General features: G+C 37.3%; 1 long non-coding RNA gene across 1 annotated transcript; it reads right to left on the reverse strand.

Annotated features, from left to right (window-relative positions):
- Positions 1-2,631: 2,631 nt before the first annotated feature.
- Positions 2,632-4,530, reverse strand: LOC141609988 (uncharacterized). Its single transcript, XR_012527891.1, has 2 exons — positions 3,519-4,530; positions 2,632-2,895 (listed from the first exon to the last, which is right to left on the reverse strand). It is a non-coding gene; the product is annotated as an uncharacterized LOC141609988 (long non-coding RNA).
- Between the last annotated feature and the right edge of the window lie 426 nt (positions 4,531-4,956).

The following is a 4,956-nucleotide window of genomic DNA, read 5'->3' on the forward strand; positions in this document are numbered from 1 at the left end:
AGGGCCAGATGGATACACGAGCAAGTTTTTTAAAGACGCTTGGGGGGAGATAGGAGGGGATGTTATAAGAGCAGTTCAAGATTTTTTCCAGAGTAGGCAACTCCTCAAGTTTAACTCCACGAATGTTACACTTATTCCTAAGTGTGATAGGCCAAAGAGTGTGCTCCAATTCAGGCCAATTGCTTGTTGTAATGTTGTATACAAGATCATATCAAAATTGCTATGTTCCAGGCTAGCAGAAGTGTTACCTCATATTGTTGGACAGAACCAGGGAGCTTTTATCCAACAGAGAAGCATCCAAGAGAACATTCTAATCTGCCAAGATTTGATCAGGTTATATGAAAGGCCTCATGCATGTGCAAGGTGTATGTTCAAAATAGACTTGCAGAAGGCATATGATACGGTAGAGTGGTGTTTTGTTGAGAATCTTTTGGAAGAGCTACATTTCCCGTCTGAATTCAAAGATATGATTCTACAATGCATTACTACAACTACCTTCTCACTCTCTATAAATGGAGAAATGTTTGGTTACTTCAAGGGGAAGAGGGGCTTAAGACAGGGGGATCCTCTCTCCCCTTTGATATTCACTTTGTGTATGGAGTATCTGACTCGTTCCTTGCAGTATGCCTCATCAAAGTCTGAATTTAAATTCCATCCTATGTGCAAGAAACAAAGACTCACTAGTCTTATGTTTGCTGATGATGTCATGCTCTTCAGTAAAGGGGATGTCAATTCTATGATGTTGTTGTTACAGTCATTTGCTACCTTTTCTAATGCTTCTGGACTGCAAGTTAGTGCTTCAAAATCTAATGCCTATTTCAGGAATGTACCAGAGCAGCTTAAATCTGAGATATTGCAGATATCTGGATTCAGTGAAGGGAGCATCCCATTTAAATACCTTGGTATGCCAATTCAGACTACAAGACTCAAAAAGCAAGATTGTGAGTGTCTTGTGGATAAAATTTGTGCTAGGATACATGGGTATGGGGCAAGAAAATTCTCCTATGCAGTAAGGTTAGTCATAGCTAAGAGTGTGCTTAATTCCCTACATTCCTACTGGGCATCTATGTTTGTCATCCCCAAAGGAATCATCAAAAGCATTGAAGCAGTTTGTAGAAACTTTCTCTGGGATAACTCAGCAGATTATAGGAGGGTTCCTCTTGTGGGATGGGACACTATTTGTAGACCTAAAGATGAAGGTGGTTTGGGGCTCAAGGATCAGGAATCTTGGAATAAGACAATGGTAGGAAGACTGGTGGACTGGGTTGCTACGCAAAGAGACTCTATTTGGGTTAACTGGGTGCAAAGTAATTATCTTAAGGGTCAGGAGTGGATGGAATACAAGCCTAGTTCGAACTCAAGTTGGGTATGGAGGAGAATTTGCAAGGTTAAGGACGAAATGAGGACTGGTTATGTTAATGGGCAGTGGAATATTCAACCAGGAGGCTTTACTCCTGCTGGTTTCTATGCCTGGTTTAGAGGAACAAGGCCAAGAGTTCAATGGGATAAGGCAGTATGGAATGGGTGGGCAGTTCCCAAGCATCAATTCTTGGGTTGGCTGGTTGCTCATGAGGCCTTGAATACAGCTGATAGACTAGTCAGGTTTGGGGTGAATATTGAGGATAAATGCTATCTGTGTGGCATAGCTTCTGAAACTATTGAACACTTGTTTTGTGATTGCCCTTACAGTAGAAGAGTTGTACGGGAGCTGAACAGGAATACTACTTGGGCATTTCCTGTCAGGGATTTGATTGACTGGTGCAGGTGTAGAACAGGCACGGTGCTTCAGAGAGGAGTACAAAATGCTATAGTGATGAGCCTCTTGTACCAGATATGGCAACAGAGAAACAGAAGCAGGAATGAGATGGTTCTGATTAGGCCTGAAAGGGTGGCAGGTACAATATTGGAGGATATGAGGTCAAGAGTTCGAACCCGAGAAAAAACAATGATGAATCTTGCAGAACGAGATTGGCTTGCTAGAATGCGTCTTATAGAATGATATCTCTTGTATGATCACCATAATGTAATTATCTTTTTCATATTTATATATTTCTCACTTTTCACCAAAAAAAATAAATGGTCCATTTTAAGTATATTAAATCATATATTGTTATTTATGTCATTACATGTGATGTATTTTATGTAATGATTTTTAATATGTTAGAAATGCATTACATGAACATATGTCTTATAACATGTCACATATATCACACTACAATTGACAAAATAACAAAATTAAAATGGAACTCCATTTTACAAATGGAGAACCGGTTTTCTCCATGTAGTGGGGGACAATGTTGCTTTTATCTTAATTGTTTAAGACAACCTAATTATGATTAGGTTTAGGCATGCAAACCTACATTTTCTTGTGAAGAACAATTTGTAGAAACAAAGAGCATGCCTTGGTCTTGTGTGACCCAAGGGTGCCGGCACCCCTCTCTCCCCTACACAAAATGAGAATTGTTTTCTCATTATTCATTCATTCTAATGCCACAATTTACTTTTAGTTCTCTAAAATTATTTTGAGAGAGAAAGAAAATATTAACATCATTCTAAAACACTAATATTAAGATCAAATTACTACTAGTAGTAATAATTTATATTAGTTAAATTTAAAGGAACATCTACTAATTTCTAGTAATAAAATTAGTAAATGTATTAAGAGGGATTATGTAACAACCCGGATTTTCACAAGACTTAATTAAAATAATGGCGGAAAATTAACTAAGTCTAATAAACCAATTATGCCAAATCCGGATCGCTATGGATCACTTATACATGACTAATTAAATTAGTCGTTATACAAATTACAAAACAACTACTTAGACAATATTAAAATCTCTCTTGGATTCCCATAGTGCCCACAAAGGTGTCATCTCCTAATCAACTTGGTACCTGAAAAAATATAACAACAACACGCTGAGCGCGAGCAACCTAACCGTTCTATTAACATCCCTAATAATACAAAAGCAGGTATGCAAATTAGATCAATAATGCGTAAACAAAAGTCACATAATACATATATCACATAAATCTCATATTTTAGTTTACTTAATCATGTGGGTGAATAGAACGAATAAAATAAAATTTGGTGATAGCCATTTGATTTTGAAAATCATTTTTCACGTAAGCATCCAATATACACACGAGTCGTGGCTCCGTAGTGTATAAATAAAGGTAATTATTATCATTTAAACTTAACGAATATGGAAAATGCATAAAAGTTAATGAATAAAGAAAATGTATAGTAAACAATAATGTGAATTGTTATTTATATATTTATCAAGTTAATGAGCAAAATATAAAGTGTGTCACAATTAATTAAATTATTAATTCATTTAACAAATACGCTAGTGAATACGTATTATCACAAGATATAAATAAATTTGGTGGTCTAATGTTTCTAATTCATTTTTAATATCAAACAAACTTATGGAACACAAATTTAAACATAATTAATATAATTAGCATAAAAAAGTTTTGTAAGATTAAGGAGGCTAAGAGAAAGATTAGGTTACCGTCTTAAAAATAAAAATAACTTGTCAAAGGTAACCGTCTCAATTATTATTGTCGTAGATGCAAGTCTTGTAACGAAACGTAAACAACTCAACCCGAGTTTAAATAATTGAAGGTCCGCGTAGATAAAAGTCAATCCCGTCCATTTAATGTCCGAAGTCTCATTAGTATGACGATTGTCCTTATAATTCTCAGACCCCCACCACTTCCATTATCATTCTTTAAAAACAACAAACAACATCTCCTTCCTCGATTAACCTACCGCCGACATAGCCAAACAAGCGGACACGGCGACGGCGAGGCTAGGCGGTTCAGGCGACCCTACGGTGGTCAAATAAAGAACAAAAACAGCAAAAAGAATCAGAAGGGAAACGATAGTAAAAGAAGAAGAAGAAAGGGGAAAAGCAAGGTGGCGGCTCACGGTGGTACGACGGGAGGCTGCGGTGGTTGTAGCATGTACTGGGCTTGACGGAAGGAGGAAGGAACATGGGTAATTGAATGAAGGCGAGCAGAAGAGCGGCGAGAAACAGAGGAAAACAGGGGAGGAGGAGGCCGTGGTGGTTAATTGTGGTGATTGGCGGCCAAAGGTAAGTGGTATTATATTTATGGCGGTCTATAAATCATGTTTACCGGTATCGATTTGATGATAGATGGTGACGGTGGTATTTCGGGTTTTTGTAGCGTTAGTAATTGTTGTTGATGACGATGAGGATGGTGAATTATGCGGAAATGGTAGTCGAGATGAAGGTGTTTGTACTGTTGTTGGGGTAGAACGGACGTACGGTGGTGGTAGTGTGGGTGGCAGACTGGTGGAACGAATGGTGGTGGTGATGGTAATCGGGAATGGTGGTAATAAAGGTGTAGTGTAGTACGGAAATGGCTTATCGATATCGGGTTTGTTTTTGAATTGGTTTACAGGGAACATAGGTAAAGGTGAAGGAGGATGGTGAGTCGAGTACGATTTCAACATCGTATTGTGTTTTCTAATGAAGTTTAAGGGATGTGGAGATGGTGATGGGTGAGAAAGGTGACGATGGTGAAAGGCTATTTATAGGAAGGAGAAGTAAAGAACGATGACGATTGAACAGTGTAAATGATAATGAGGGAATAGGAATGTTGGCAATTTGATGAGCAACTTGCAGAAGGGACACATTGCCACTTGCAATTTACATGAATATTGGGGGCCAAACTTAGTAAAACAAATACGCGTTTAAAATAACGGGTCCGAAATAGTCTGTAATGTGAAAATAGCGGTTAATAAATTATCTTTGATTAAAATTCCGACAGTGTTAAAATGTCACTTGTCGAGTTTGAAAAGCGTAAAGTATTTCTTAGATGATGAATAAATAATTTGGAATTTAATCAGGTCAATTTGAAGCGGAAATAATTATAAATTATGACATTATGTCAAAAAGTAAAGAGTTGTAATTTATACGAAAC

The sequence above is a fragment of the Silene latifolia genome, chromosome 1 (genome assembly GCF_048544455.1).
Source record: "Silene latifolia isolate original U9 population chromosome 1, ASM4854445v1, whole genome shotgun sequence".
NCBI lineage: Eukaryota > Viridiplantae > Streptophyta > Magnoliopsida > Caryophyllales > Caryophyllaceae > Silene > Silene latifolia.